This window comes from Rhopalosiphum padi, chromosome 2, assembly GCF_020882245.1.
Source record: "Rhopalosiphum padi isolate XX-2018 chromosome 2, ASM2088224v1, whole genome shotgun sequence".
NCBI classification, from domain to species: domain Eukaryota; kingdom Metazoa; phylum Arthropoda; class Insecta; order Hemiptera; family Aphididae; genus Rhopalosiphum; species Rhopalosiphum padi.
In genome coordinates this window covers 27,137,892-27,152,408 of record NC_083598.1, presented here as the reverse complement: position 1 = coordinate 27,152,408, position 14,517 = coordinate 27,137,892, and the positions used below count along the sequence as shown (strand labels likewise).

At 25.1% G+C, this 14,517-nt stretch overlaps 1 protein-coding gene across 4 annotated transcripts in view; it reads right to left on the bottom strand.

Annotated features, from left to right (window-relative positions):
• Positions 1-4,903, bottom strand: part of LOC132921278 (sodium channel protein 60E-like) — a 109,686-nt gene extending 104,783 nt beyond the window's left edge. For all 4 annotated transcript variants that reach the window (XM_060984210.1, XM_060984211.1, XM_060984212.1 and 1 more), the window contains exon 1: positions 4,505-4,903. The gene's annotated coding sequence lies outside the window, so the exon portion shown is untranslated. The remainder of the gene's footprint in view (positions 1-4,504) is intronic.
• Positions 4,904-14,517: the final 9,614 nt, after the last annotated feature.

The following is a 14,517-nucleotide window of genomic DNA, read 5'->3' as shown; positions in this document are numbered from 1 at the left end:
AACGAAAATTATTCAATCATACTCAAATATAACAATTATATTTTATAGGTTTTATATTTTACCAATTTTTATATTATAATATTGTATATGTCATTCATAAAAATTAAAAATCATTATTTTGTGATTTATTCATAAAAAATACCACAGTTAAAATTATAACTAAATATACTAACTTATCAGTTATCAACGACATAAATTTAAGACTTATTTTTATTACAACACGTGTAATATTTTATGTCAATAAACTAAAAAATTTAGTGTATCTGTATGTTATCCGCATTTTTTAAAATATTTTTATCCTACATTTCCATTGATACGTTTGTAAAACATTAATATTGATAGTATGATACTGATGATAGTATATATGATATAATAGTACATGTGTACTTTTATAATGTTAATGATTAAATGATATCATGTTTGAGATAAGTTTTATTTATGATGTTCAGAAAAAAAAAGAGATAAATTAACATCGAGATAAGATGTATATCAATGCGTAAGCGCGATATCCAACTGCTGAGAAACGTATCCTAAAAAAAGTCAATAGTAGCACAGGAATGTGATGTTAGGATATAAAGATAGTACCTATATAATAAGGATGTACCGATGGCAAGAACGGAGAAGAGGTACCTATACCTAAGTACGCCATGTTCGTAGTATAAGAAACGCGCAACACTGATGGACACGATAGGCGACGTGGTTGCTAAACGGTCGGTCACGCACTTCGCACCTACGGGATTACGCCGCGATAGAAGTGTAGCAGGCCAAAGAGTGGAACAATGGTACCAAGCTCGTACATTAGACAGCTTAAGAAAGATATACTGACACATCGCTACCCAGCTATACCTGCCATGAAGCACTCAAGAGATTAGCCGACTACGGAATACTACGACGCAGCGCGAAGTCTAGCTTGCTACAACAACAGGTCTACGTATCCAGTGAGTTGCACTACAGAGTATAATATTTTTGTGTTCACTTCAAGGGTTTTTCCTCAGACATAAATGTTTTGTTTTTATTTTTACTAAATCATTATTACACTTATACGATTATTTCTTTAATCTATTAAACAAAAAATGAAAATAATAATTTTTAGAATCGAAAATATTCTAGTATTCTACACCTACCCATTATATATTATAAATTATAATACTTTAATATATGAAAAATGTTTTATAAATAGACACCAAATAATATGTATACAGTTACTATATTCCAATTTCGCCTACTTAACTAAATTTATTTTTAGTTGTCATATTAGGTAATAGATATTTTAATGTTTTTAATTGAGATTAATTATCGTATCTTTGTTGTGTTTAATATACAGTATAATATTTTGAAAATATAACAAAACTTAAGTAGAAAAATGTTTTAAGTCCTTCAACAGATGAACTCCTAGAATAATATGATCCATTGATCCTGGATAGAAATCTTTATAATGAAAATATGAGATATATTTAAAATAAATGCATTGTACTTTCTTCATTAAAAAAATTCTGATTTCGTATTTCATATGGTTTGTTTTATATTTTGCATTTTATTGTTACTTTTTTTACAAAATAATGAGAATTCTTTTATTTTAATTCTGATAGTGCATCATGCGCAAAATTTTCTTAAATGCAAGCACAAAACACATAAATAATAGTTAAACTTTTGATAAATTCTAATCAAAAACTAAAAACCATTAGCTTTTAAATATAATAATCACTTGTCTAGTACAAAATTAAACTTATATTTATATTTTACGTTATCGCTATATTTTTAAACAAATTATAAATGAATAATGGCGTATTTAAATATAATTTCTAAATATTAAATTTTACTAAATTCTTATACAACCCACATCACAGTTTGAAATGAAAATATAGTCATTTCATTAATACTAATCAAAGGTAGTAACTGTAATATATATTTAAATGAAACAACTATTTACATTTTTATAAAGATGTTTGTTTTGTGCTCTTACGTCATCAAAAAATTTTTTAATTATTTTAAGATTCAATATATAAACATACATTACTTATATTTATAACGAATAATGTGTATAAAAAAATATTATAAATTAAAATCAATGCATACTCGTATGTAACTAAAAATAAATAATTAATATAATCCCTGTATTATGATTACATACCTATTATCTGAATACAATTATCTTAATCATCACAGAAATCAATATTTTAATCGTATGTCAATTAATATAAACGATACATTTTTAATATATGAACATTAAAATGTGAAATAAATTGATAAAATTTGTTGTTATAAACATAATACAGTAACGTCGTTATTTAAATGCCTATATATTTTATAATTTTTTTTTTATCTTGTGAGGAAAATTGCACCTATAAAGAGTATACATACATTGTATTATTTTTCAAACCTATATCAAGAATAGTGCTTATTGGAACGCTATATTATTAGTTCAAACAAAATTATTCAACAGTTCTAACAAGTATACTGATCATGTGTTTAAAAATTTGTTTATTTCATTAGTTATTATCTTATTGATGCAACGAAATATTGAAGAAACGTGCTAAGAATACATTTTACTTATATTGTATGTGTTAAGTTTATCGTAAACATAAAATTCCCGAACAGGAAACAGAGGCGGGTTGATGAACTAACTTGTTTTTGAATATTGCAATACAAAATAAATAAAACCGTTTGCGATAAACACGGGTGTATCGTAAATCCCATCATGGTTTCAAAAAAAATCATGTTTCATATAATTTAATTACTCTTTATAAAACTAGTCGACAATCGCATAATTTAGTTTATACTGCTACTGTCGATATGAAATTTCCTATTTAAAAAGTTTCTACATAATACCTTTTAGATATATTTATATATATATATATATACATATATATAAATATTAGTTAAATATTAAATGTTATAAGGATTATTCATTAAATATTTAGGTAATAATAAACATTTAACATTTTTTTAAATTTAGACCATGTAGATTAACATATTGAACTGAATTACAAAAAGAAATATTTTTAATTTACCTTAATATTTTTTTATATAATTAACATTTTTTTAAAGTTTTAAAACCACTAAAATCAATCCTCTTAAATGATATTGTTCTTATTACTATATATTGACTGTAAAAATAACATATTATAATGCTTGAATTCAATGATATTCACAGTATTGGGATAATGCACAAAATCCTGTATATTTCAAAAGTATATTATTTAAATTAGATTTAATCGTCTATTCACGCATAAAAAAATAATAAAAGTTAAAAACGATTATCGATACTGATTAGGCATTTCATTCCAGTACAAAGTATACACCACTATCTTGCGCCAAAATGAGCAAAGCAAGACAAATGATGTTCAACGCTCGGTCGTAAATAGAGACCGATATGACCAGCTTGGTATTTCGCTATTATAGTCTATAGGTACTTATTTATATACTTAATAAATAATACTAATACCATTATGATATTTTACCACTTTCGTAGTTCGTACTTTTTTTTCAGTTTATTTAACAAACAATTATACAAATTTAAAATAATATTTTTAAATATATTCATGTAATTTGCTTGGTAATTTTTTTAATTATCCATAATTTTTGTAAATATTAATATTTTAAGTTAAAAATCTTTCTTTTTTTAAATAATAACATCTACGACTAACTGAAATCAATAAAATAGAACTTTAGAAACATTTTAGTGTTCTTAAAATTGCTTACAGTATTTAATATTTTTACATAAAACATTGATATTGATATTTAAGAATAAACGTTACATATAAAAGCTAATAGCTATAGCTTGCTCAGAATTTAAAATAAATTTTAATTGACATTCTAATAAGTGGTACACACCTATTCGATGTTAAACATGACAAGATACGGTGAGTAAGTGTTGTATTCCAGTCTAGCATTCCTTTTGTTGTTACAAGACAGTATTGTTTTCATCGTAAATTTAAATAAGGAATAATAAATGAATTTATACCTATAAGAAACAATTCTGAAAGAATTTCGGTTTACTTGTGCGTATACTATGTTTTTAGTTGATATTTTACAGACTTCAAATGCTCATAAATTATTTTGAATTACAACTTTCAGCAATTTTCGCATATGTTAAAAAAAAAGAATCATTATTTTAAGAATTAAAATTGAAATTCAATAAACAAAAGAGCATTTTTTTGTTCATTAAATAAATTTATTTCACCATAATCTATTTATATTTACTTTAATTTACCATTTTAATACATATATAAAACGCAATACAAATTGTAAATAGGTAGTTATTATAAATCAAAAAACGATAAACGATTTATTTGAATGATGACCAATTCAATATCTGCACACTTAAATAGTGTGAGTATCTTCAGCAGATAAATTTACAGAACAAAAAGCATACACCAAGAGTACCATACCTAACCTCTCTCGGTATAAGTACTGTCGACACTCAATGGTAACAACTAGTAATTTATAACTGATACAAAAGAGGGAAAATCTATTATTCAAAAAATAAATAAATAATAAGAACCTTTAGTCCATTGATGGTTGAAAGCTATTCTCACATCATCACCATCGTCGTTACGAATGCTAATTAAGTCTCCTAAACAATACCGGAAGAAATCCGGTAAAATCGAGGCATTGTATCGGGAACGGTGACACGACACCGCGAGGATAAACGAATAGAGAACAACGGTCGAGAAATAACATATTACTATTATCATTGGTATAGCCGACGGCAACGAGGAGAGGAAACGAGCGGAAAACCCGCGGCGGCTGCGACTTCGACGGTCATCAACAAGTTGCGGGCGACGGACGAGGCAGGGAAGCGGACCGTCTGCGGACGACGGAACGAACGCGAGTCGACGAACGCAGAGCGTACGCGTACGGCCACCGCACCATGACGACTACTACTACTACTACTACTACTACGCTGTACTACGGTGGCACTAGCATTTTATCTGACCGGCCCGCCGCCACCGCTACCACCCCCTCACGAGAAGGGAGGTTCGACGAAAAAGGAAAAAAAAATTTGCGCCGCCAGACAGCGCGCACAAACCTTCGCCGCTAGCACATAGGCATTATAGAATACCCTGGCACTATCCACCCCTCATCGCTCAAGCACATATATTATTATGTATGCGAAAGTAGGTAGGTGGATGGGTGGAAAGGCAGGTATAGACAGGTATATATGCGTATAAAATACGTACGCGTTATATGAATATTGCATGTGCCTCGCGCGCGTCGTACTTAGGTTCCACGACGACGGCGTATCTAAACCATACGTCTCGGTGCAGATCGCTATTTTTCCCCTCAAAGCTATGTAGTATATATAATATCCTGTACAAGGCTAGTCATCTGTAGTTACCACTCACCATTTGCACTACCACAGCTTTAATCATTTATACTTGAAACTTATACATTATACCACCTACACGCACACACACACACACCGATATTTGAGATTATCTAATATCTATTAATACTTATTTCCATAATATTGTATCACTCGCATTATTGCTATCTACTCATTGTTGTACAGTAAGCAAAAAATTCCATATCCAATACTTATTGTTTGTGTGATACTTCACTGGACACCGTTAATATTATAATATCCGCCCACTGCCAAAAGATTCAGGACATCACATACAAAACTGCAGTGTGTTAATTTGGCCTCAATTAGGGCGAAAGAGTAATATTAGAAAAAAATTTCAAATTATATTATGTAGGTACTTCATAGAATGTATGTATTATATTGGATAATAAAGTTGGAACTATTTACCCCACCCCCTCTTATATATCTCACATATATTTAAAATCTAAATATTTATAACATACAAAATAACTGAACACAATACACATATAATCACTCTTAAAATTACTCCTCTTGTACACACACACCACACTCACACAGATATACTGTATAAATTGGTAAGCATTTGTTAATTACATAAAAACTATAAGTTAATTTACTTATTTTAAAATATTTCCAGCACATACATCACCAATATACATATATATATGCCATAAAATATGTGTCTAAAGTCTAAACAGAATACCAATGAAATAAACATAAACCGATGAATTATGACAGTTGATATTATTCCAATAAAGTAGCTTTGAAAGCTTAAAACGTATAAAATTAATTGCTAGTATATTTTTGGATCTCGACCATGTGGTATACTTATTGTTTTTTATTTGCTGTTTAGTTACATAATGTTTGCCAACTTTATATTTAGTAAGGGTTGATGAAAAATTTCAAAAGTTTTAGGCTCTAACTGATCCTTTTTAGCTTTCTGGAATAACCCACGTGCAAATTGTTTTATTTTCAAAGTTTAGTCAATTAATTCTGTCATTCTATATATTTTATAAAGATATCTAATAACATATTTATATAGTTAATAGTTGAAGTTTATTTTTCAATTAAGAATACAGTAAATAGAACTAGTTTTAGCAATAAACAACGCGTTTGCAATTATTATTTAATATAGTATAACTACCTATCTGTTAATTGTTATTAACTCATGTAACTATGCATATTATAATTTAATATTTACATACCACGGTAAAACGATGTAAACTGGTTCATGATATAGCATACATTTATTTATATCTTTAAATTAATATAGATAGTTTGAAAATTTCATCGTGTATTAAAAACAATAATGTACCTAGTGAAAAAATGTTTCAAATCACTAAGAATAATATTTTTGAATTTCAACAAAATAAATTATTATTTTTTATTTTACGTTTAAGTATCCAATTTCAATCAAATTTGAATTTAAAATGTTAATAAAAAATAAAAAGAGGGAAAACAGATTAATTCTCTGTTGGTATGTGCTAAATGTATTTCGTCATAGAGCAAGTCACTGTAATTTTTTGTGTTAAATTTGAATTTGAATTTAATTATAATAAATTATTGCATTCGCAAAACGATTCTAATCAAAAATAATTTGTTAGCCTATATTACAAAAAAATATTAAATAACTTATAATTTGTTTAGGTATTTTAAAAGTACCACTGTGTAAATAAAAATATAAATTAAGTAATAGTAAAATATTTTAACAACAAAATAACAAAAATCGTTGAAGAAGAAATAATAGTTTTACATAAAGTCATCCAATTTGAACTTCAATAGTTCATAAAATATTTATGTGGCTTTATGCTAAACTTTTTTTTTATTCGATGTAAGAACAACTTCTAAGAAACCTTTTATTACATTTTTAAGCTTTTTACTCAAAAACAAAAATGTTATCATACATAAATCAAATAAAAACAAAATACGAAAATTACATAAGTGTATAAATAGTACAGAATTGTCAAAAATTACCAAGAACCAAATTTACATCCTATCTGTACAATAATAATATAAATATTTGGTGAAGTATTCGAGTCTACAGATATTCATTTATGAATTACAATAAAAATACATAATCAATTTTGTTGAAATCTAGTTTGTGTATAAATTCCCGTTTTCCTTAATTCTTTTTTTCCATTTTATTCTTTATAAAATATATATATATACCAAGTATTTTTACCGAAATATCAACTAGATTCAATATGTTACCAAAAACCACTGTCAATGTTAAAGATTGAAGCATTTTTACTGTTCTAAAAGTGGTAACATCTACAAAAATTAGACACGTTACCAAATCAATGCATCCATCGTTAAGCTCAGAATCTAAAGTTTGTTTCATCATAAATAGTTTAATTAAAATGCACAGATCAATAGATCACTTATATATGATTCATTCAAAAATTTAAAAATAACATACACTGTATTGCTTGTGTCAAACTTAATTGACTAAAATGTTATGCGTAGATATGATGAATACTCGAACAGTCATACAATAAATATAACGAGTTTGCCTTCTATTAGAATGACTGGGCAACCTCTATTATCACTATCCAAATACAATATAAGCAAAATAGCACCCTTCACATTTCTAGCTTTTAAGCTAAATTATTCAATTTATATCAACCAAACTTAATATTTCAATATTTACAAAGGAGGTATTATTATTATTATTTGCGTTATACATTTACAAAATGATATCTAATAGGTAAAAGTAATTATACTCGATAAAAAGAATATGCAAAGTATAAAAAGTATATTGTTAATAATTTGATGGATATTAAACGGTAAATTTAGCAATACTCTATTGAAAATTTTGAATAATATGATTATTATTTATTCGGTATATTGTCGTTTATTCGGATTTATTCTATTTAACTTAACAGCTGTGTTATTCATTTTAAAGTTACGATACCACTTATTGATATACTAATTAACATTTGTAATTTATCAATTTATATAAAAAATAAAATAAAAATCAAAGTTCATAAACTCAGTATAAACGCCAAAATGTTTTTTTTATAAAAACTAAAATTTTTATAACATTATATATTATTTAGTGAAATGTTCAAATCCAAAATTTAGGTACCTTATTTTAATAATTTCCCAACAAAATTAAATACGTAAAGAATAGTTGTATTATCATAATAACAAATGTTACTCAGAAAAAACTTCGAGATAGAGTTAATTATCAGTCAAAAATAATTTTTTAAATAAATATAAAATAAAAGTGTTATTTATAATATATTATATTATTATTATACATTATTTTATGAGTGATATTAAGTGAAACTCCCAAAGTATATACATCTCAAAAATATAATACATTACAAACGTAATTAATGGTATAAACAAAATAATTTATTATAATGTATATAATATATTTAGCTATCTAAATTTAATTAATAATTTCATGGTTGTTTTATATTTTGAAATATTCGTTCATATTTTTTTCCATGCAACATTTGTTTTTTCTTTGGATACTAACAAGTTTATCAGTAGAAGGGTAAATAATTCAAGTTGCGTGTTTAAATTGCATGAGTACAGCCTGTTAAAAAATAACTTAACACGCACATATTAAAAATATACATACCTAGTAACAAAGCCGACAAATTTTATTTTGATTAACAATCGACCAAAATTTTGAAAATTTACACTACTTATCTACTTCATTTATTTGACAACACTAAACGATTAAAATTTATAGATATAAAATAACATTAAATACATACCAACTCAACGATTTATACAATCCCAACATATATTTTAGCATTTGCATTTGATTATATTATTTATTTAACAAATATACAAATACACTAGACATTTGTTTTTTTTAACACTTACTTATAGCCTATGGTCATATTAAACATTAAATAACCACAACACTAAATTTATTTTTTCTGTTCTGTATGTAAAGTAAAACAACATGACTTACTAAAATACAATATTATTACTTTCGCTACAAATTGAGTTTTAAACATTTTAAAATGAAGAACATTATTTGTATTTTTATCAAAGGGGAAGAGTAAATACCCAATTTTCATTTTTTCTTTGAATATAAATACTAAATATTATTAAAAAATATTTTTATAATTTATACAATTATAACTTAATTTAAAATTAAACTACTAATAATTCCTCCGATTACAACATAGAAAATATATTAGACAACTATTTTGAAAAAATAAACGTGCTCTAAAATGCATTTTGGCATATATAATTTAATAATTATAATTAAAATTGTTATTGTAAAATAATAGAACATCTTAATATTTTCTTAATATAATAATATTAACTAATTGTTCGATACATCATATAATTTACCTTGGCGATATTATTTAACAGCTTTTGTTGTTTTTTATAAATAACCATGAATATATAATAGTTTTAAATTTATTGTTAACTAAAATCTGATCTGAAAAAGTAATTTATAGGTTGTTGTCACATTATTTTAAATTGTAAACTGGATATATCGGAACCTTGCACTTTGATACCTATAAACTTTATTTTATTATCTATATCTATTTTATATTTGTACATATTTTTTAAATAATTTTAAGCATGCCAAACAAAAAATAACTATGACGGATAATTTACTTAATATTTATGGTTAAAGTTGCAATAAATATTGTTTTATACGTTTGTTTGCTATATTATTGTTTTCTGATATACATACATATAGACATATTTCATTTTGATTTTTTTTTACAGATTCATAAAAATGTTCACTGCCAAGTTCCAGTATATTTGCACTCGATAAGTTATAAGTACATATAACTTATATGTCTTATTATAAAAATACATAAAATCGTTTGTCTATCTTAACAAATGGTTATTGGTTTTGGCAACTATTAGTTAACTACTTTACAAGACGCTATGTTTTTAAATTTTATTTCCTATATAAATGAGTAATTTATAGTTTCACAAAACTTGTTTAATTTATATTGTTTTTAACAAAATAAATTAAAAATACTTACATAAATATGTTTAAGTTAAGCATTAAAAATTAACAATATTAAAAGTTATGACTATTAATATATAATTTATACTTAAGAATATTCAAGTGACAACATTTCTAAAAGAATAAAATACTTAAATAGATCACAGGGTGTGTGGTAAGGATTCGTTTTTTTTGAGTGATTGAAAAATAAAAATATTCCCATATATTGTAGTATAAATACATAATATTATATAAATACGTATATATTGTTTAAATTTTGATTAAACAGGTTCATAGTATTTGTTTGAGTTTAACTGAAGTAGTGCAGTATAAATGTAGAATTATATTATGTTAACATTTGCTATTTTAATTTGTTAATAATGGAGGAATTCGTAATTATTTCTTATAGTAATAAACAATTCTAATTTTATTGAATTAACGAATTTGTAACATATTTTAATATTTATAAGCAATATCCAATAAACAAAACATTTTAAATATTAAATTTAGAACCTATTAATTACCATTAAGTGAAAGGTAAATAATATGCATACTTAAAAATATTTAGGTTTAAAATGCTAATTTCCATAATTTTTTTAAGTGCTTTGAATTTAATAAATTTGATTTTTTCCCCCATAGATGGGGTTATCCAATTTCCATTAGTACTAAATATTTTTCCATAATATATTTGGTCATTTATATTTATTTAGTGCATTTTAGGTCCAAAAAGTAAAAATATTAAATATAAATATAAATTATACTGCAGATTATAAAAAATTATAAAAAAAAGAAAGGGAAAAGTCGCTCTTACTGTATAGTAATTTTCGAATATGTCACATTTCCCACATTATTAAATAGGCATGTCAAATTTGATTACAATGATTTATAATGCATACGAAAACAATCTTGATTTGAGTCAAGTATAAAACTCTTTATAATTCTTAATAAAAGTATAAGACGTTATGTTGAACTAATTTTTACTAACAACGTTTCATAATATTATACCTCATTATTATTACAATATTATAATATCAATATATATTATTATTATTAACTTCAAGTCAATACCGTCGTAAAATAGAACAGTTTTTTTTTTTTTAATTGTTGAAACAAATAATAATTTAACTTTTATTTTAGAAAAAAAAATATTTTGAGTCAAAATAACGATTGTATAATGTTGAATCAAAAATAGAACAAATAATTTTATGACATTGGAACCCCGACACTGACAACGAGTAGATTGCAAATAATCGTTATCCAGCTACCATTAAAAAATCTGTACATTTATATTATTCTATAGAATTTAATAATTATAAAATTGAAAATAATATTATGTTCATTATTATTAGAAACATGATTATAATTATTATTTCCGTAGTAATTTTGCAACTTTTTATTTTGATCACGCATGTTCTTATGGCGATTAATCCACTTTGATTTTGTATAGCCATTATCTATTACCTAATTTAATTGTTTGGAATAATATGTACTTTTTGGATTGAAATTTTACTATTGTAACTATTATTTATACATTAATTTGGGATAAAAAAAATATTATTAGTATCATAGTTATTAAAATTTTGTATACTTAATACTTATTATATGGATAATAATTACACCTATTATTGAATGCAATGTTTGGACAGTTGTTAAAACTCTGATAAGAGTTATTCGCATGCATATTATTAACAAATTTATTTTTATGGTTAAAATTACGCGCAATTACCATTGTTATTAAGACCATTTATTGTAATTTAAATTTTTAAAATTCGTTTTCTTTCTTTAAATTTGTAATTTCTACAGTGTTTATATTTTTAAAATCTGTGTAAATTAATTTTAAATTTTATATTTTCTTAAAATTAACTTTCAAATTGTCTTGTATATCATTATTTAAAATAATTATTGAACTACAATATTCCGGGGTTAGAGTTAAAGTTTTGAAATTTCAATATTGATTCTGTTTATTTTCATTTTTTATATCTCAATTTGTTTTTTTTATCATACGATTCCTATAGCTGTAGTGAAGAAAATTTTTCTTTAAATATTCGTTTTATTTCATCAAAATTTAAATGTAAATTATTCATTATTAATATTTTGTATAATTTTTAAGCTGAATTGAATTCTTCAATAAAGAAATAAATAATAAGTTAATTTTATTTATGAAATCTAATTATTAACAATAGTTACCACATTAAGGTACTTACTCAAAAAATTCTAAAACACATTCATCACATGAGCCGTTAAAAATATTTAGAACAAATTGTCTTGCCACTTTATTTTGAACTCTGAACAAAGCGATGAAATGTATTGATTTGATTTTACAATGATGTATTTTTAATTAAATTAATTTGTTTTTAGTTTTCACACACCCTATATCCCAAGCACACGTCGGTTATTATATAATAAGTAGACCACGATGCTTACCAGAAAACTTTAGTCTGTAGACACTTTGACACTTTGCAGCAGGCAGCCCTATTCACCATTACCATTCCTCACACTCGGCATATTTTCTGTGCTTTATCTAAGGACCAATATACGGCAATCTTTACACTATGAAGCGATAAATCAGACGCCAAGAAATACACGTGTCCTGCAGTGTCCACCTTACTAAAAATAATAAAGCTACACGGGTATTCAATACTATAGTAGTATATAGTCTTATTACTTAGAAACACGTCTACGAACACGAAGACTACCAAATTATGAAAGTATACAACACACCTATAAGACAAGGATGCTAAACAGTTTTTATCTTAGAGGATAATATACCTACCTCACATTTGTTAATAAAATATCAGGAAAAGTTACAAACTTAAAACCATGGTCTGATGAAGCCTTTATTCTTCCCAGATTTATCACATTTAATGTTTTGTGTTTCGAGAGTGAAAAAATAAGAATAAACAAAAAAAATCATTAGGTTAGATTTTTTAGCACAGCCTCCAAAGTCATAGTTAAGGATTGACAATAGCAGGAAAAGGAATAACAGATTGCACAATTAAAATCATTGAGGACTACATTAATTAGATAATTGCTCAAACCCATCAAACTATTATCTTTAATAGATGCTTGTGCGGCCCGCCTATAGCAGGCGTATTCTTTCAATCATTCAAAATAGGCTGTACAGTTGACATACTCGTTATACATCGCTGTATGAGTATGACGTAGCCACGTAGGTACTATTATAGTGTTATAATATAAAATAAGTAAACATTGATGATAAACCTGCAAACGAACCTTTTCAGTACTTTATATTTAAATAACCTATAGTTTTATGTATATAATTTCAATTAATATATTACATAGGTCGTGTCTCGTGTACCTTTATTTCTGTATTTAGTTGAGTAAGACTCGATTGTGTTTTTTAATAAGTATCGTTATTGATTATAATTCTATCAAACTACAATCCAATTAAAGCGTGGTTTTTCAAAAAATATAGATATTAATCTAATCAGTAATCGTGAAATTATTTATATAATTCATTATAAGCATTTAATACTATATACAACATTGAATTTTTATTTTTTACGACTATTTATAACAATACAAGATTCACGAATCAAGTAAAACATTCACCAATTTCATTTTTTATGCGTATTAAAAATAATAAGTATATCTAGGTATACTACAGGTGAGTGATTCTTTTATCATGAACCACTCATTATTTCAAAAAGTATTCATATTTTTGAAAACATTTTTTTTACATAGTTTCAAGTTGTTAAAAAAACAACGCTTTTATTAAAAAATTATATTTTTATATATTTTTATCCTTTTATTTTTTTAAGTTGTTTACTTTTTTGAATGATAACATAGAGTTTTAATTTCATATACCAAAGCAAAATATTTTTCTGAGTATTTGGATACATAAAAATCGAACTTAGGGCTAGTAGTTTATGTGTATCCGTACCTATTTAAAGTTTTAAAGACAATCTATCACTTTATCAGCTTATATCACTATAAGTATATCAGTATATGTACATTGTACATATTTCATATTTTGTTTTTATACACACATTGCTGAGGTAAAGTAATTTATTTTACTTAATACAGTAGTTTAAATTATTTTTTTCCAAAAATATTGCATTTGTAAATATCATTGTATTTGTATAATATTATAATAATATACGTATAAGTGTCCCCCCCCACAAATAATGTTTTTAAACTAGGTAAAAATAATGAATATTGTTATTTATAGTCTTATAGATTAAAACAAGCATGAATTGTGACATAATTTGAATTTAAAATGTCTACG